The sequence below is a fragment of the Astatotilapia calliptera genome, chromosome 14 (assembly GCF_964374335.1).
Source record: "Astatotilapia calliptera chromosome 14, fAstCal68.1, whole genome shotgun sequence".
Taxonomy (NCBI): Eukaryota; Metazoa; Chordata; class Actinopteri; order Cichliformes; family Cichlidae; genus Astatotilapia; species Astatotilapia calliptera.
The window spans coordinates 13,080,758-13,101,890 of record NC_137435.1 but is presented as its reverse complement, the minus strand read 5'-3'; the positions used below and the strand labels follow the sequence as shown (position 1 = coordinate 13,101,890).

The 21,133-nt window shown below is 38.7% G+C and overlaps 1 protein-coding gene across 5 annotated transcripts in view; it reads right to left on the bottom strand.

Annotated features, from left to right (window-relative positions):
• cadm1b (cell adhesion molecule 1b) overlaps positions 1–21,133 on the bottom strand; it is a 171,354-nt gene that overhangs the window by 94,900 nt on the left and 55,321 nt on the right. The window lies entirely within an intron of this gene.

Genomic DNA, 21,133 nt, shown 5'->3' with positions numbered 1-21,133 from the left:
ATTCTGCTGCCGGTTCATACTCTTTGGCCAAATGACACCTTGGAAAAGAGCCACCCCGATACAGTAGCACCTTGTGAAATCACAGCCATTATTAATCCAGAGAAGGGCATGCAGTCTGATTACACACAGCCATAAAAGACAGTCACAAAACACGTCGCGAGTTAGCCCGTCTATAAACGAAAGCTTAACACGGCCCTGAAAATGTGTGCAATTAAATTTCCAGGAAATCCAACGGCGTGATTAAAACACATCTTAAAGCCGCAATCTGTTATTTTCCTCACATTCAAAATTACAGAGCATCCTCCTGTTGCATTTTACAGAACTGCCATCTTGTTGTTTTTAGTGAGAGATGAATAATGAATTTATTATTCACTGCTCATTGTGAAGTTGGGCAACAACGTTAATGCCATCATTGACTTGTCAAACCTGGCCAACGTTCCTCAGTCTCATAGCACATTAAATAGCGTTTAGCACACTGAGTATGTGGTGCAGTTCATATTAAAATTGAAATGCTGCATTAGCCAGAGCAACACATCAAGCGAGTGTGTCTAGACCTTTGCTGCACATTACTCCCTTGTTTAGTGCTTACTATTACAAAACGTAATAGAAAAACAGCAGAAGAGTGAAGAAGTCAATAAAGGGAGACAAAAACAGAACAAGTAGTAATGAAGCTAACACTAGTAGAACCTACATTACGTTGATTTCATGCAAAAGTTTGAGGTATTTTTTATGTATTTTATATCAATTCTCTGTCTCACTCTGACACTGTGCACAAAAAATGCAAATGTGTCCTTCAACAACTGTTTTTTTGTTTTTTTAAACTATTTGGTCAGCTCCCCCCCTCCCAGATTGGCAAGGACATTGCCTTTGAGTCTGGGCTTTCACTGTTGGTTAATAAATAACAAAATAATCAACAAAGTATGACTGTGAACATTATTTGCAGCCTTGACTAGAAAAACCTTCCAAAGCCTGTGTGAGAACATTTTTGACTGTAACTGTCAATAGCAGAAAAACAAAACCAAAAAAGAAGAAAATAACATTTAAAAACAATATTTAAAAAATGAAAACTAGTAGGAGTGAGGTTAAGTTGGTGCATTTACTCTTGGTGGCTAGTAAAACAATTACAAGAAGATGGTTAAGCCCAGTCAAGCCTACCCTGGATGACTGGTTTGGGATCATTTTAGAGATATTTAGGATGGAAAAACTGACATATCTGTTAAGAAATCAAAAGGCCAAATTCTACAAAATTTGGAACAACTGGATCCTATTCATTACACCCACAAGAGCTGACTTTACTTGATCTCACTGTTACTTGTACTTTTGTAACCTACTTATCTAATTTCTGACCATTGCCAATTTACTTTATTTTTGATTTTTCGCCATGACAGCAGCACAGGCACCCCCCCCCCCCCCCCCCCCCCCAGTTCATGTTTATAGTTCCATATAATGTGTTCTATCTTTATGTAACATGAGTCCCCTTCTGGAGAACATGTGTACCTTGTTAAACTTTATTCATCAGGCAGCTCTCCAAGTAATATCCATTAGAGGATAATTATTGGCTCTCCTGGACTTAACTCTAAAAACCTGAATGAACTCTGTTTTCATGTTATTCATATATTGCTATGTTGATGGATTTTTCTTGTCCAAATAAAGATATAATTAAAAAAATAATAAAAACTAGAGATTTTTTTTGTGAAGCCCCTAAAAAAGCAGCTACGGCTGCTTGCAGATTTTTAACTACCTGCATCTGCGCTGGTCTCCCAGTTGACCAGTTAAAGCAGATGGCCGGTAATGTCAGCACTAGCAGGAACTTTGTCTCCCAAGCTCGGCTTAGCCTCTGTCGGGTCCCCCTGGTTATTTGAAATGCTCACCAAAGGTCACGTCTGCCATGTTAGAGTAAACAAGAGGCCAGTTATACCAACGTGTTTTGTCTCTGTGACACTCTCGGTGGGACGCCCACACTCTGTTTTATTTAAGTGGGCCTGTCTCCAATCAGTTAAATCAACAGCAGCCGTTTGGAACGGGAGCTGGAGTGACAGGTGAACTGTGGCACTGTCTGCTTTCCTTCCCCGTGTTATCAGCTCCCAGGTTTGTGAATGGCAGGACTTGAGCCACTCTCCTGTCGATAGTGAAACAACCCACCGGGACACACAGGAAATCCATTAGCCCAGTACTGCTGTTTGACATGCTCTCAGTGAACTGCACCTATCTTGACACAGTGCAATTTGAGGCTGTCCTGTGACTGAATTACTGAGGGCACTGTTGCATCAGTTTGAGGGACTCGAAAGAGAGAGACAACCATAAGAATAATAGTGTTTCTTTTATCCAAATTTTTTAAAAAGGCATTTTCTGACTTTTCGGACATGACTAATTTTTTCACGTATACATTCAATGATGGTAAATAAACCACATATGAAGATCTTAGGTAGATAATATTTAAAGAAATGCTCCACCATTGTAAATGCTTGTCACCACTCTCAAAGCAGCATTCTGCCTGTTATAATTATGGAGTTTTAGTCAATAGCTGGGTAATTCGGCTGTGTAAAAATACTTGCAATGCTAGAAACAGCATTTCAACTGCTTTCCATGGAAACTAGCCAAAGCCAGGTTAAAAAGTCTCTAAATGTTGTCACCACCTAATTAGCCTCTTCGTGACATCGTCTTGTCACATTTGCGTTCTTCATAGTGTCAGCTGCTGTCAATCCTTTGCATGTGTTTCCCCTCTGTGCTCACATACAGTTTTTAATACACATTATTTCTCTATAAAACCACACTCATACTCTGATTCAGTTGCCTGACAATAAAAAATAACTGCAACATCCTCAATAAAAAAAAAGCTTTATCAAAAGTTTAGGAATTTTCTTTACACTGTTGCAGCTTATGTGTTCTATGTCAGCTGCCATGCAGTTAAATGAATGTTCTGTTCTCCCTGAACAAAGCAGATCTAAAATATGTGTATCTACGGCAGAGAGGTACTTGCACTTTTCTGCAGTATGGCCAGTCATCAAAGTCTCCATCTTTGTAACCAAAGACTAAATTCTGCAAAGTTAATGAATATACAGAGACAAAAACAGCGAGCTTGGTTTTGTTTAAAGATATCTCACTGACTCAGTTATTGTAATTAAAGAGACAGAATATGAGGTGTTTGTAAGTAGGATTTTTAAATTTTAAATGTTCCTTGTTACTTTGTTAATGTCATCAAAGTATTTTACATAAAACATCAACTCATTTAAAGAAAGTAGCACTTTTTTTCATGAATATCTCAGGTAAATTTCTCAAGCGATCCAACCTAAACAGAAGTGCCGTTTAGACACCTTTTTAGAAAAAGTGACACATTCCAGTCCAGTCCAGTATGGTCGTCCACTTTCAAACTCTTTCACACCACAAAGTATAGTCCTCACTAAACAGGCTCCCAGTTTGTCGGACGTAAAGGCTGCTGACTTTCATGCCATCTGGTGACCTCCTCAAAGCAACTAGGAGACATTTCTCTGGTGGCGGCAATGCAATATAGCACCTATGACTGTATTATTGGTTATTTCTCTGCGGGTGTCCTTCAGCCCTATTTAGGTCACTCCCTCCGCTGCGTTATACAAATAAAATTATGCACAGATTGCAATTCAACTGCTATTCCGCCACTTGGCAAATTGCTATGAGGCCAGGAGAAATTGAAAAAGCTGGCAAGGTCTCAGCTACCTGACAGTGACTGTGACTATGATGAAGTATCCTCCTGTTACCGCTGTTGACTTTGCCAAATATCGGAGATCTCCACAGTCTCCACCCCATGCTCTGGGCCCGCCAGCTTTATAAACAGAGAGCAACCGGTGCCAACATTTCTATGAGTAACACCAACAGACCAGCCTGCAGGATCATGTCTCTCTGAATATCTTGCTGAGAGGTTACTTCGTCTTCATGTTCTGTTTTGCTCCTCACTTAATTTTGAGATCTCAGAAGCGTATTTCTCTTCCAGGTCTCGGTGGCTTGGAGCACTCTTCACAGAAAAGTTGTGAATCCAAACAATCGGTGGCAACGGATTGTGTTAAAAACACACACACACAGAGTTCAAAAACACATTAATGAGCCACTGTAAAGCACAAACAATATGTATATATGTAATTCAACATTTCTTCTAATCATGGATTCAAATGTTTTTGCTTGTTCTTTTTAAAGTGACCTTACTTTTATGGTGATCGAGGGGGTTTGAGTTGTATGTGGAGCTGGTAGCTGTCAACAAAATCTGCTAACGCTGTTTGGGGGCTGACATTTTTAGCTGCTGCTTTGTACCGTCTATAATTTGAACATTTGACACCAGCTTAGTCATTAGGAAATTAACTATAATCAAGAACGTGTAGTGCTGTAACCTCGGCACGCCCCCATGTGACTCCATTTATCGGATCACAGCATCAAGTAACCAACTGCCATAGAGAAAGACAGACGGTACTAAGTAATAGCTAAAAATGCCAGAATTTACCAACATCAGTCTGGAATAAATCTGATTTGATCTTTAATCAAAATTGAATATACCTTGCATTTGTTCTGCACATTTTTAATGCAGAGGTTCTCAAAGTTTCAAAGAAAATTACAACTGGTGTGTGCAATTTGTCTGATTTGTAGTTATAACTTCAATTATTTTTGACACTTTATAGTTTTCTTTTCAAATCATTAGTAAGGCGGTTATTACAATCATTAACGTTAAGAAGAGCTGAAACAGAAGAGCTGAAGTTAAATAAACAAATCGTTATGATCTGCCATACGATAAAAAAGGAACAGTTATGCAATCTTTCTTTGTCACTACGCAAAGTGTGGGCCACACTTGGTGAACCCTGGTCTTGCAGCGAATGCATATGACAACACAACCGAGCGTATGCATGTCAAACAACGCCGAGTCCCACACACACACAAGCAATCACAAGAGCTGAACTCAGAGGAAGCGACAGGTTATGACAGGAGTAAAGTGGTTATCTGAGATAAGAAACGTCTATCCTTCAACCGAAAATCATATTCTCCCTCCACATTTTATCTGTGGGTAACACCTGTTGCGATGAAAACAAGTCGAATGGATATAGACACATGAGGGATATTCACTTGCCAATACTCTCTTAGATCCAGGGCAGGGAAACGAAGCCACACTGTACATCCCGTTTGAAAAAAATCACTTTAAATGTGCGTATTTGTGCAAACTCACGTGGTCGCTGTGTGAGCACTACCGCCTCCTTCAAAACCAAAACTACTTGAGGTGTCAATTTCATCGAATCCCACAATCATTCCTTCTAAAATCTCAGCATAAACACTTTGCATTCATCCAACCAAGCCAGGCCTCAGAAAGTCTGCAGGTCACTCCAGTGAATTTATTGTAATGTGCCGTCCGGTGTCCATCAATCACATCAAACTGCTCTTTAAGCTTGGGGACATTTTGTATTTCAGACGAGCCTCACTAGACCGAGCACCCTGTGTTTAAGGCCGAAAGCTTACGTTTATGTGGCTGCTGGCAGACTGGGCCCTGAACTACATGTGGCGTGGAAATCTGATCCATTTATCTTTTGGATTGTGAAGATGCATCTGACCTTGCTACCCCGAGGAAATGTTGATAAAGCTTTCTGCCTCAGAATCATGGTTGATAGCATTAAGTTTTCTCTGGAGCTTTCGTGTTGCACACCGGCTCACATGTGCAGACCAAACAGAGGGGTGTGGAACACCGTGGTACATGCTGTTGCTTGAAATTGGAGATTTCTCAGTCGTGTTGTTCCTGCCAACACATTGTAACATTTTCAGAATGTCCATAAAGATGCTGAAATGTGTAACTGCGTGTCGGTTTCACAAGAAAATACTCCACATTTGTCTTTGCACACCTCAGCTGCTATGATCTGAGACTGATTCTCAGCATCCAAATATGTTGAAACATCACCGGTTGTCAGGCAGTGGAAATATCTACCATGCCTGACATAAAGAGAAGCAACATGACAAATTAGGTCAGAGATAACAAGTGTCAAGACTGTAGCTCCATCTCCACCTCTCTCTTCTTCCTCTAGCTCCCAGTTTCCTCCCTGTGCTCTCTTATAGACAGACCCGGTAAATACCACATGTGCATGCAGGCTTCACCTGTTACAGCTGCTGCCCATTATCACATAAGCCTTTGCTTTTTTTACCCATTTCTCTCCAGTTTGTTGTCATTCTCGTTCTTACTGCTGCTGTTATTGGTCTGTCCTTGGAGTGATGCATTACAACTATGTGTTTTTTCTCCTTTTTTTTAACTTAACTGGCACAATCGTTTGCCCATTTGTCTTGTTGTTGGGTATAATCATATCATATTCTACTATTGTTATTTAAAGGACGCAAACGAACAATTAAAGTCAGGCTGCCTGTTCAGAATCTGCCTGGATTTACATGTAAATGACAGACAAAATGTTATTACTTACATATACGATCAAAAAAAAAACAAAAGACCTTTCAAGAATAGCTCACACGCTGCCTAGTGATGTGAAAAGTACCTTTTTGTTCAAAGGACACCACCTTTCGATAGATCCTGTCCAGACTACAGCAGCGCTTATTAAGTTTTTCAGAGTTTTCATGGCAGTCTCTCACAACAACAAATTCCCTTCCTGCTCCACATCATTCGGCTTGACTGCTAGGGCAAAAGCATTATTTGAACTGACGAATAAGTCTACCTCATTCTAACCCATCACTTTCCATTGCTGTTGACACTGGGCTTTAACCATTATATGAGAAACTCCATCCTAGCTCCTTGAGTTCAACCACTAGCTGTTCAGGAGGCAAGCTAGCGCTGCTGAAAGAGAATACACCGCATGAAAGAAGACAAAGATTTTACAAAAGTGCATGGATTGTGCAAAGATCCAGCAGTATCAGGCATCCTGAATGCTTGCAAAGCCAGATGGATATTCTTCTTCTTCTTCTTCTTCTTCTTCAGATGTTTCTCTCATGCCGGTTTTCTTAAATGTGAAGCTTCTGCCTTGTCAGTTCTGCTACACGGCCAGCAACCCGATGTCACCCTCCCTGCCTTTAAACTATGACACCTGTCACAGAAAATCATGTAATTTGGTGAAAATCTCCGACCCTCCGATGTCCTTCCAGTTTCATCGACTGTTCTCTTGCTCACTCTGACTTTCTGGTGCTGACACTTATGGTAGCCTCCCTTTGAGAAAGGAATGGTGCAGCTTGTTCCCCCTGCCCTGCCAAGCTCCATCTGTTGACCTCTGCCTGTGCTCACTCATCTCTGTAGGGTCTTTTACCTGTCTGTCGCCTCCTGATAGGAAAATAGCTATACTTTTGGCACCGATTAGCTCTCCCTGCCAGCATGGCTCATTCTGGACTACTGTCTGAAACAAACCCTCTCATGAGGAAATAAGAAGTAGATCATGATTAAAGTCTCCTTGTTCTAAATGAACAAGTGCAGAGGTCAACAGTACACAGGTTTGCCAGTTTCTAGTTCTCGAGGCTTTGCCTCTTCTTTTATGATCTAATTAACATTTTTGGTCCCACACTGCTTGTAAGTTCATCCAGCACACCACTCCACCAAGTCTGATCCTCAGCTATTTCTCAATGATGCCTGTGCAGCTGATACACGTCTATCCTCCCAAGAAAAATGAGAGTGCCAGTCATATAGCCAAAAGCAACATATGTTTAGCTACAAGCAACAAAGTGACACGTCTCTGTCTGGAGCAAAAGGAGAAAGTAATGCTAACAACAAAGACACAAAAGAAATAAAAACTCGCTATTTGGACAGAAAAACTGCTGAAATTGAAAATTTAAGGAAAGACAAATATTTTTTCTACCACCTAAGCACCGCTAACCAGTGTGTTTTACTTTGTTTCTGCGTTGGCAATTCAAGGTGATTTTTTCACGATAGCGAACAAACAGCTCAAAATGGAAAACGACGAAAAGATAAAATTAGTGATCACTTTTTTAATGGCTCCAGTTCCAGAAGTAAGTTTCCCATTCATATTCAGTAATATTACTGATATTTTGGGCTCACTAAGAGACCTGATACTCATGGTTTTAAACACTTCCATAATAACCCGCGACCTCCACCAATAACAGACGAGTTACAGTTTAGGATTGTGGGTAGAGCAAATAAATCACTTTTGTCTTAAAAAGGTTCATATGTGTTTACTTTTGTTTTTATCTTCTGTTCTGTTGTGAAGCACTTTGTGATGTTTATCTTGAAAGGTGCTCTACAAATCAAATTGTATTCACTTACTGACTTTACAGATGATACAGATGTGTTTTCACAGGAGCACATACCATCAGTTTGCCTTGTCGTAGGTGATTAGTAAGTCTACTTTAGATGGTTATAACATTATGGCTCATAATCAAAATCCCTAGGCAGAACATGAATGTGATATTTACTTCAGGAATCTCCCTGTTGTGCTCTATACAAGCCCTCAATGACCCGCTGAGAAAGCAAAGTCGGCATTACCAGCAGGCAGCTATCCTGTCTAAAGAATGAAAATGACAAAGAAAAAAAAGATTCAGAGAACATGTTCAATGAAGGATTAGCAAAATTAAAATTCATTCTTCTTGTTTTATGTTTTCTCAGTGTGAACTGGAATGACTGAAACCAGGAGATGGTGACTGGCGTCCTAAAACGTATGGAATACAGGGTTGTACAAAGCTCCAGTGCTCTTGTAATTAAGTGATCAAATTATTTAAAAATATTTATGTCTTTCCTTAAATTAATTTTAAAGGCTTGTTGATTCAACATTAATATATGGAGGGGCTGACAAGGACTTGCTGTAAAACATTTTGAGCTTTCTGTGGTTTTATACGCACACTATTTGTATTTGAATACCAAAAATGGACGCGGGTGTGATGAGATATGCGTCAGTGGTTTTTTGAAGTCCTGTCTGGTGCCTTGTCTAAAACCTTATGACTGTCGCCGTGGTATTTTTTCTTTTTTTCTCTGGCATGCTCAGTTATCATCTAACACTGTCAAGTGTTGTTGCAAGCTGTACTCGAATAATTGTAGGGTTACATCACACAGCAGATACCTGCTAATGTGCTCATGCAAATCACAAATGCGATGAATATTTTCTTGTTAAAACTTCTTGAGTGCTCTTAGTATAATTAACAATATAGCATATACAAACGCTACAGACATGGCCAAGAGATCCATTTCAGTATCTCAAAGCAGCCAAACCCCAATAATTAATAACTTTAAGTCTTAATTTGATACAGATGGGTAAGAAATAACAGAAATCCCCACCTGTAGCTTCGAGAAAACTGATTAAATAGAACAAAACCACTGTGTACCAGGCTGTAATCAATGTGCATTTAAGCTTTAAGGTTTTATCATGAAAGCCAATTGAGTTCAACCACCAGCTTTTCTGTTTACAGCCAGACTCTAATTGCAGGATTTTTTTATACCGTACATTTGATGAACAGAGGTTTCAAGTTGAGACCAACCTTGCCTCTGACAAAACCTGTTGTTAGGAAACAAAACAATATATATATTTTAAGAGGAGCAGTGTCTAAAATGCAAAATGATCTTTAGTTTTTGCATACAAATGCTTTAATAGGGTCTTGATAGGTGAGGTCATTAGAAGCGATTAAAGTGTCCAGCAATCATCCTGCTGTTCTCTTGCTGTTTGGACTGTAGATGAGCTCAGTGGTTGAGCAGGGAGCAGGGTACCAGCATTAGCACCACGCAGAGCAGCAGTGCTCTGATTTACTGTTCCCAGGACTGGTGATTGAGGAGAGCATTACGTCACAGCTGATAGATCAGAGAGTCTTACGGCAGAGTGGAGCTCCATCAACTGCTGCTGACAGTAGCGTTAGTGCTGACAACCAGCGAAAATGGATTTATGGAAAGACAAAAAAAACCCCACAGATACTCTATGCACTGACACAAAACAGCAAGAGCGCTTACAGGCACAAAACACACACATACATACACACTAACTCAATATTGCACAGGCCCATAATTCTTGGGGGCAAACACATGCATTCAATAAGATACATGAAGACATTATTGCAGCAAACCCAGATCTGCACAACACAGATGCTCCAATAAACTGCTTACTGGCAAAGTGCTAAACAGAAACACTTTAAGCTGTCAATCGACGGTATGTTTGTGGTAGTTAATGCATTTCTTATTATTTCTTCCTGGGTGGCAGTTACTGCCGTCTCACACAAGGTTTACTCCAACAATCCAATGACATACAGGTTATAGGGACGGGAGACTTTAACTGCCTGTGGGAGTTCTTGCTTTTAATTTGTCTCTCATGCACTTTTTGATTGCCTGGCCAGTGTGATACCCTGTTTTGTTCACTTTTCTTTTCCAAGCCTGAGTCTTCAGCGTTTTTACTTAATATTCAGCTTTTCGAAGTGGGAGTTAGGGGTGAGGGAAAGACAATCAATACAGTGTAATACTGCCATATTTTGAGTGGAAATATTATATCAACACAGGAACACCAAATATTGACATCTTATTATTAGATTATTATTATTATTATTATTAGATATTAGATTTTTAGCTACATGAGGAGAAGTGATAGTCATGAGTACAGGAGGAAGTTGGTCAAACAAAGATTGGGGCACAGGAGAAAGAAATCAGAGAAGCACTGTCTGCTTTGATTGTTTGCAACAACGATGGGACAAAAGAGACGTAAATGACACTTGGAAATATCACAAACATGACGGCTCTCACGCAGCACCATCCTGTGATAATGTTAGCTGACGATGGCAAAGCTAACAGTACATCAGCTCAACAGAAAACCCAACACGCTTAGCTTGAAAAAGCTACTTCCTGATTTAGAGTGAGCTAAGAAAATCACACACACCCAGACCTGAATCCATACAACTTTGTGGAAAATTAGCACTTTTTTTACATGCTCAACACACAGCCGTACCCACGATGTGTCATGTCCATGCTGAGGAAAAGCTGAGTGTAGTAAAAAGAGTTGTAAGCCATGGACTTCACAGGCTATGATTCATATGTGATTACAACTGCTCATTATGTCCCAGACGACTGGTGACTGCTCTCTTGTGTTCAAAACAGCTGTAATACTACACAAGTGTGAATTCATTTACCTCAGACTAGACTAATATAAACCGTTCAGTTTGTCAGCTGTTTGCAACATTTATGACAGCTTTTACTGACAGTTTGTTCAGTCTGTTTGTGGAAAATCCCATTTAGCAGCGGTAAAAATGACTGAAGTAAGAGGAACGACTCAGAACTTCATCTTATTAGGTAAAGCAGATACTAACAAAATTTACCTTTGAGGATAATACCGAGCATATCGCAAAATGTTAATATCCTATTAAGTAGCGTGATAGAGTAATATTACATTTTGTGGTCTCTGGTCATTCCCAATTCTATGGCCGTCTGCTTTTTTTTTTTTTACTCATTGATTATTTTTTTAAAGTGTCATGTGCTTGGGTTCCCTTCCCATCTTTATCTGCTGATATTGCTTTAATTCCTTCTTCTTCGGCTGCTCCCTTTAGGGGTTGCCACAGGGGACAATCTGCCTCCATCTCCACCCTATCCCCAGCATCCACCTCTGTCTCATCAACCCTCTGCACGGCCTCTTTCACTTCATCCATAAACCTTCTCTGTGGTCTTCCTCTTTTCCACCTGCCTTGCAGCTCCATCATCAATATCCTTAAATGTAAATTGATGTTGCTGAGGTATTACAGCTACACACACCACACTTCCGTGCTATAGCAACCTATAAAAATTACTTTATTCATCATTTTCTGCCCATAATTCAACTATGAATCCCAATAATCAGTCACCTTACTTCTGCTTTTAATATTTTCAACATTTGAAATCTTTTAAATTATTAACTGTTGTTTAATAATTTATAATGGAGATTTTTTTTTCTGCTCCATGCGCCGTTAAATATATATTTTTGCATTACAAAGGTAAGCAGTGATGTTTTTTTATTAGATTGATAAAACTCTTGGGTATCATAAGTCCTCTCTCTTGATCTCCTACTGCTAACAGCAAAAGAAGAAGTTGTACGGCTGCCTGTTTTGAATAGAGTTTAGCCAACTTTACTCATCTTCGGTGCCAGAGCTGAGCATGTCAGAGCAGAACAGAAACGTGCTGCCCTCCATTTCCATTACACATATCTCTTTCCTTCACATCTAATTTAGTAGCTTGGTAATTAGGAGAGCAGGCTCGGGTTGTAAAAGTTTATAGTTTTCCATGCTGTTAGGCTGTGTGTACAGTGTGTACAGTGACGCAGCTATTTATCAAGGTCTTCCCAACATATGATCGGAGTAACTGAAGGTTAAAGGGAAAGCATACTATATCCTGCACGGTGTGTTTAACTGTGACCTCCGGAGAGACTGCTGAACATCGGCTTGAAGCTAACTCTGGTACGGCACATCAAATGATATCTAATGTTCACTTCAAAAGTAACAAATCAGTGGGATAAATAAAAGTGATGATTGCGGACCTTCTATATATCTTTCAGGTGTATGATTAATTACGTTTGCTGTGCAACGTGTGGTAAGAAAATGGATGATTGGATAGAGGTTTCATCCTGGTGCATAAACTCACCACTCAAAATCAGGATGCTTGGAGAGGTTATGATGTATTCTTTAAAACTTAATAAATAAATAAAACTCAGAAAGTACTTACATGGGCCAGAGAAAGTGCATAGTTTACTTAAAATGTACCTGTAAATCTGAAACTTTGAGTTTATTGAAACCAGAAGCTATAGTTACATAATGACTCAGTTCACTGAATAAATGCATGATTTATCTACAGTTATTAATAATAAATTGTGTTTTTTTAGACTTCACAAAGAACTTATAGACCTACAAGGTATTGTGATGAGTTTAATAATCACTGACACGTAACATGTTGTTTGTAAAGATGGAGTGAATCGAACAAGCCACTATGCAGAGTTTTGAAATATTAATTCCAATCTACTCCCACACTGGTGATAGACATCGGTACATTACACTGTTAATTAATTAAATAAGCCGGTTTTTCAATTATTTCCAGTGTGATGAGTGTTTATTCTTGAACCACACGAACTAACCATCCACCCAGCAACAACCACAGCAGCGGCGTGAGTGCTATAGGCCCTGCATACCAACTGCTTATCAACACAAATGCAAATGTGACCTTTAATATTAGAAACGAAATTATGAATGAGATTCAAATTCAATAGCTGGCAGACACGAAGCATATCGTCAATATCCATGAAGGGAACCTACAGCTTTCGCTCTGTTAGCGGTGCAGGTTAATTGAAGTTAGCCCTTTGAAGAAATACAAACAGGTCGCTGACTCAACAAAGGATGACAAAAGTAGATGAGTTATGACATTAATACAATAGTGTACTGCTGAGTAAACGGGGCTGCCTTTATGTGATTATTACTGACTAACTCAGTCTGCAACATGGAAACATCATGGAGGAAAATTCAAACCACTGCACAACTCAAGTAGTTCGTGTTTGGACACATTTTTGGCTTTTAAACACTTGGAGCACAAATAATTAAAGCCAAAAAAACAGTCTCAGGTTAGTCGGGCTTATTTATAATAAAAGCGTAGTGAACTATGAGTGCAAGAGCAAAAAATGACCAATCACTGGTGACAATGGGAAGTAAAAGCTCCCTTTTAAAAAGAAGAAACTTCCAGCAGAACCAGGCCCAGGGAAGGGAAAGAGAAGATAGAAACAAAACTATAAAAGAAACTATAGGAGAAAAGGCTAGAGTTTAATGATGATTGAATACATCAGTGGTATGTAAACATACAGAGAAAAGAGATGAGTGAAGGAAAATCACTCAATGAATTCCTCAAGGAACCCCCCCCCCCCCGCGCCTACTGCAGCATAACTCAGCAGGGCTGATTATTCAAGATTTTGTATGTGAGGAGAAGGATTTTATATTCGGTTCTTAACTTAACAGGGAGCCACTGAAAAAAAAGCTAAAATGGTAGAAATATGGCCTCTCTTTCCAGTCCCAGTTAGTGCTCTCACTGCAGCATGCTGGATCCACTGGCAGCTTTTCATGGAGCTTTTAAAGCGACTTAATAATAATGAACAACAACAGCCCAGCGTGCAACAAATGCATGAACTAGTTTTGCACCATCACTTTGACACAGAATAATTCAAATTTAGAGATCTTGTGCAAATTAATATAGTCCTACGCATTTAATTACTCACTGAAGGACATATCCTGCTCAAAAAAACAACTTAAGGCCAAGGTAATGGCATCAAAACTGGTTAGACACCGTGTTTCTAAGATATTTAGGATTGAGTACAGTACCCTCAGTTTTATCTGAATTTATAAATTGGAAATCAGAGGCCATGCAGGTCTTTAACTACGTGATTTGTGTCATTTGGCTTTGTGGGTAAATAAATCTGCAAAGGATTGAAAATGTATGCAGTAGAGATGGACCGATCGGATATCACGTATCGGTATTGGTCCGATACTGACCTAAATTACTGGATCGGATATAGAAATAAAAAATGTAATCCGATCCATTAAATATCACAAAAGCAGCTCACAAAACTTGCGACATGGCATAACCCGGCTCATAACCGTAGAACGCTGGAGCAGTGTGCCTCATGTGATAGAGCGGCTGTGGCGTGCAAGACCTGTCAGCAGTCTGGTTGAGCATTTTGAGCCTCGCTACCAAACTGGCATTTCATCCCCAAGGAAGTTATCCCAGAGAGAAGTAAAGCAAGTGTGTAAGTTAGGGTTAGGGTTAGGATGTTTGTAAAGCATTCCAGCTTTAAGCTTAACAACCGATATATGGAGCGACTGCCTCTTCTCTCCCCCTCCCTCTCCTGCTGCTACTTCAATCATGAAACTGATTAATGATCAACTGATTGGCTTTTCTGTCGCAAGTCGGTCTCTCTTGTTTGTTTATTGCCCACTTCACGCCAGAAAGAGGAAACCAGGGGTTGAATAACAGCTTGATAATCTGTTGTTAGAATTTATTTAATATTACTTTGTACACCAGGATCTTTTTCTACGTAGCTGACGGCTGGTAACTGTGCAGGGGCGGATCTAACAAAGTTTAGCCAGGGGGGCCGATAGGGCATGAACAGGGAAAAGGGGGCACAAAAACATACTTTTCTTTCTTATTCTCATTTAAAATGTCTAGCTTTTAATAAATAATTATCTGAATCGTACACCCAAAGTTTTAATCTGATGTAAAATGTATGTCCATTACTGTATATAGTAACTGTTAAGTCTAATATACCCTAGTAAGATATAGTACTTTTTCCTTTGGGAAGGTACCATCTGTGCAGTCTGCAGTTCTGTTAAAGAAAGATGTTGAATCTATTTAATTATTCTTGAAAAATAATTGATTTCTGTGCATTTTTTTTCCACCCTGCATCAAATTAAAGTTGATTACGTAGATTAAGCATCATGAGGTGGAGGGTGTGTGGTTCCCTATTTTTTACTTTTTTTGTTGGGAGTTTGCAACCCTATTAGTTAGGTTGCTTAATATTTAAAATAACAGAATAGGGAGGATGGTGTAGGTTTAAGTTTATTAGATTGATCAGTTTTGCTGAACTATGAAATATTTTGGGTGCAGTGTATTTTTTGCATACAGGTATAACAGAATAGCTTTAGTGTTTGTTTGTTTTTAAACTTGAGTATGAACTTATACAAAATGCAGCAAGATATTAAAAAAACAGTTTTATTGATTAAAAAACACACTATATCAGATTCATATCGGTATCGGCCGATATCCAAATTTATGGTATCGGTATCGGATATAAAAAAGTGGTATCGTGCCATCTCTAGTATGCAGTGCTATCTAAAAATATTGCCCAAGGGAAACCCTATGGAAGTCCATGCCTAACTTTCCTGTGTGAAGAATACTCCTCATTTCCATTAAGAAAATAATAATAATCAAAATCAAGATAAAATGTTCCATCAATTGTGATTTTGATTTGAGATCATATTGCCCAGCCCTAGTCCTGCAAAACTGCAGAAATAGGCAGAAAGAACACAGTATTAAAAGCTCAGATCTTATTACTGCATTCAACCTTCAGACTGTTTAGTTTAGCTTAGACATGCATGAAAACGTGTCACAATAACAATCTGTTATTTAGAAGGAAAGCTTAAAAAACAAATGTCAGTTATGTGTGATTTATGCTCATAACTCGGGGAATAAGTAGTAGATTGTGGTGCACATTGTGCAAACAAAGAACTTGTACTAGTTATATGTGTGCAAATAGAACTAACACAGTGTGCTGATTAAAACAACATTTTTGGTGGTTAGCTTTGTGAGTTTCGTTTGTACTGGCTGCAGGAAATTCCAGTGTGGGAAAAATGTCTGTTTACAGTTTATAGTACTGGTATAATATCAGTAAAATGTATTTTTCATGTTCAACTCATACAACAGTATGCTGTATTTGCATTCAACTTGTACCAACTCTGCATCCAAGGCGAGAAAATCTCAGACTTCTTACAGACAGGATCACCACTCCACATATTGCTGGCTAGTTTAAACTCTAACAATGCATAACATTTTATGAGCTCATCAAACGTTCCAGGTGTAAAATCTTATTCTGCATAGTTACTGGCAGAGCCACAGTGTCTTCAGATAAAACAAGGGCATCAAAACCTATGAAAAGAACTAAAATATGATCTTTGGGAAAATGGAGATTGTGAAGTTAATTACTAGAAAACCATATATATATTGCAGTTCTTATACTATTACTGCCACACTAACCCTTGCAAGTATCTGGACGCTTAAAACTCCGGTAAGGGGTTAGAGAGTAATTTCATATAGTGCAGCCATAAAGAAATAAATTCTGGACAAATAATTAAAAAGGCTCCATTCCTGTTGTGAAGGACTAAAGTACAAATGGGACACAGGTAGATGTTTCAGTTTACAGACCTTTTAAAGCAGCCAACACGTACAGATGTGAGAATAATACTGCAGAAACCACCCAGGCACAAACAATGAAAGAGCAAGGATAAAAACTGCAAAAGGACATGTGAAGAAAGATGCCACCTTTTGGGGATGTTTTACTTTTAGATGAGTCCAAAAAGTAAATATTTGTTGATGATTTTGATTTGTTGAAGTCCTCCGACAAGACCGTGCCAAGGGTACCATCAAGCTAGTAGGTGAGAACATCAGAGTGTGGGGCTGTTTTTCTTTCAATCATGGACGTGAGTGTGTATGTACTGATGGAAATATGAACTCTGAAGTCTGCAGAAGTGTTTCTAGTTACAAACTGAAAGAAAAATGAAAGAAAAAAAAATAACTCCAGTGACAGAAATAGATCCTTCAGATCTAAACCACACTAGCTGTGTGTTAAGATAATATTTTGCCCAGGAGAAAATCAAAGTCTCAGAAAAGCCCTCCAAGACCTTGATTGAAATCATACAGAGCTCCTATGGAATGCCATGGAGAAGGAAAAAAAAGGAAAACCTCTGAGCAAGGATGACAGAGCGAAAGCTTTGCTGGCTGAATCCATGTTCAAATGTTAAACAGTCCTTCAAGCCAACGAACGAAAAAGTGAAAGAATATTCCAACTGTCCGGATACTTTTGGAATATTTTGCATGCGCTATCATTTGAATATTTACCGCAATGTTTGAGGGTTTTTGTCATGCATTTTAAATGGTCTTTAAACGTTTTGTGAGCCGCTGTATATTATTCGTTTTTTTAACTTATTAAAAGTATTTTTCATCGCACAATGACTACAATTAATCTGTTCTTTTACAATTTCTTATCTATTGAAAACACTTGTACACATACTGTACAAAAGCACAGACACACATGCATTTATTCTGAACGAAACACTTCTATGATGCTCAATGTACAAAATGTAATTGAGATATGTTTTGGAGGCGCTAGTTACATTTCCAATTAGCTGCACAGCTGCAGAGCAGGAGAGATAAAGGAGTCCCTTCAATTTTCTTTAATCAGATGTTAGAACACAAAGGCTCAGATAAGGATTATTTCTAAGACGATTGAGCGATGACAGGCTGTGTGTAATGTGTATTTGCAGCATGATGTGTGCTTATTAACAGTAATCTATAGACTTCCTGAGGGCTTTAGAGTACGCTGCCTCATATGGCACCCTAACAAAATCATGGGAGGTGAATTCTTACAAATAACAACCGCTATGAACCCACAGCTACGGTTATGTAAAGACATAATCTTTTCAGTTTTACATAAAGCATAAATTCACCACCGCTAGGCTCTCGAGGTTGCTGCCTCTTGTCTTGCCTTGAGCAAACTCTTTCCCATCCCATCCAGGCTGGGAGTGATGAGCCCTGTTATCCAGATTGAGGTGAGAGAAGGGTTGGTCTCCTGCCTCTAGCACCATCTGCCGCAAAAGGCCACTTTTAGACATGCTGAATAGACAATACTGTACTTGCGAACACAGGTGGTGATTATCAGAGCCATGACATCATCAATACAGACAGAACAGAGGGGTGCTCGGCTCTTTTAGCGATGACTGGATAAACCGGATTTGTCCATAGGAAAGACTCCACAAAAATCTCCTAGCTTGAATAGCTGCAGATGTGCTTTAAATCCAGTAGTCCCACATTTGATCATATTGTGCTGATCAAAGTAGGTCACAGGTGTTAGCCCAGGTTCTTCTTACTCAGAAGGGGCAGTTGTTTGTGTAAGAAGGCGTGCTTCTATATCACGCATGGTGATCCTCAGAGTTCTCAACTTGGCCCTCTCTTTTATAACATACGAGCTTCATTCAGCACTCACTGTTTCTCTAGGATCATTGCTGTTGTCTTTCCTCCTTTTCATTGTGTTAAATGAGCAAGCTACAAATGAGCAAGAAGTAATAAATATCACATTAAAATGTAAAAGTAAGTCTTCAATGGATTATCATGACATAAATATGTCTGTAGTTAAACAGGTTATTCTGAATATTGCTAGTCCCTTAACATATATCTGTAATTTATCATTTCAGTCCGGTTGTTTTCCAAAAAAAATGAAAATTGCGAAAGTAATACCACTATATAAAAGTAATGACAAACACAGTTTTACCAATTATAGGCCTATTTCTCTACTGCCTCAATTCTCAAAAATTCTAGAAAAACTTTTTAATTCAAGATTAGAAAAATTCCTTGAAAAACATCAAATAATAAATGTTGGTCAGTATGGTTTCAGAACGCAAAGAACCACTTCAATGGCGATAATTGAGGCAGTAGAAGAAATTACTGATACACTGGATAAAAATAAATATGCAGTTGGTATTTTTGTTGACCTCAAAAAGGCCTTCGACACAATCAATCACTCAATTTTACTGGATAAATTGGAAAGATATGGTATTCGAGGGAAAGCTGGTAACTGGTTAAAAAGTTACCTAACGGGTCGGGAACAATATGTTAGCATAGGGCATTACCATTCAGAGAAACTTGGTATTACATGTGGTGTTCCCCAAGGGTCAGTGTTGGGACCAAAACTTTTCAATGTATACATAAATGATATTTTTGATGTTTCTCAAGTACTTAAACTCATACTGTTCGCAGATGACACCAACATATTTTTCAGTAGCGATGATTATACTGATCTTGTAATGACTGTAAACAGGGAGCTACAATTAATAAAAAAATGGATGGACATAAATAAATTATCATTAAATATAAATAAAACTAAAGCAATGTTTTTTGGTAATTTTAAATATAATATAGAATTACCAATTATCATTGAAGGTGTACCAATTGATAATGTGAGTGAAAACAAATTTTTGGGAGTCGTAATTGATAACAAAATTTCATGGAAACCCCACGTCAGACACATAAAAACCAAAATTTCCAGAAGCCTCGCAGTTTTGAACAAAGTGAAACAATTCCTTGATAAAGATGCACTTCGTACTCTGTACTGTACCCTGGTTCTTCCATATCTTACATATTGTGTGGAAGTGTGGGGAAACACATATAAAAATACAACTAATCCATTAGTCACAGTACAGAAACGAGCACTGCGTATTATTCACAAGGCTGGTTATCTAGATCATACTCACAAATTCTTTCTTCAGGCAAAGTTACTTAAATTCCAGGATCTGGTTAATTACAATACATCCATAATTTTGTATAAAGCTTTTACTAAACTTTTACCGGCAAATTTACAAACTAGATTTGAAATTCGAGAAAAGGTTTATAATGTTAGAGGATTTGGAGAATTCAAATTACCCAGAACTCGAACAACCCGTAAAGGCTTTTGTGTGTCTGTATGTGGTGTGAAAATCTGGAACAGTCTGAGTTTACAATTGAAACAATGCAATAATATTCATAGATTTAAATTTCTCTACAAACAGTTGGTCTGGTCACAGTATACTCAATGATGGGTTTTAGTGTGCTCTGTAATGTCTGTTCTCTTACCATTGCTGGTATGGATTCCAAAATAAAAAATAAAAAATAAAGTGTGCGTATGTATGTACATATATGTACTTGTGTGTGTAGATGTATATGTATGTATATGTATGTGTGTCTATTACTTGTAGTTATTACTGCCTGTTACCTGTGGTAATGCAATTTATAATTTATATATTCTGTATTCAGTTATGAAGGCTCTAATTGTTGGTTGCGAGCTGCCGCTTAGATGCTTGTATCTGCCCGGGGCTGTTGATGGGTCTGTATGCAATGATGGGCGTAGCTGCGGGAAGTTTATTGTTTTTTTTTGTTGATGAGTGAGTATAGGGGTGGGATTTAATAAGTTTTCTTCGTCCCACTCCTTTTTCAGGCAAGTTTTGTTTTTTGTTTTGTGTATTTTATGTTCAATATAGGTATTTGTTGTGCCTGGAAATGAATAAATAAATGAATGAATGAATGAATGAAATCTTACCTGAATGCTCCAGACCAGACCAGCAAACTACCTAAATGTCTGCTCAGTTAATTGATTAGCAGCACCTGGCTGCTACTTACCGTCTTAACCTCAATGAAACAGCATTAGTGTACTTTGGTTTTGTTTAGGACTGCAGGGAATCACGTGGAAACTTTTTCTTCCCCCCACAGGACTGTAATCTATCTCACACGCATGGCAAATTTAGAATCACCTATTAATCTAACACGAATATTTTGTGGTAGGAAACAGAGTAATCAGAGGAAACCCATGCACGCAGGCCCAAGGACAACACGCAGAAGGGCCCCAGCTGGGGTTTGAACCAGGAACGTTCTTGTCATGAGGCCACAGTGCTAACCACTGAAAAAATGTACTGAATAAAA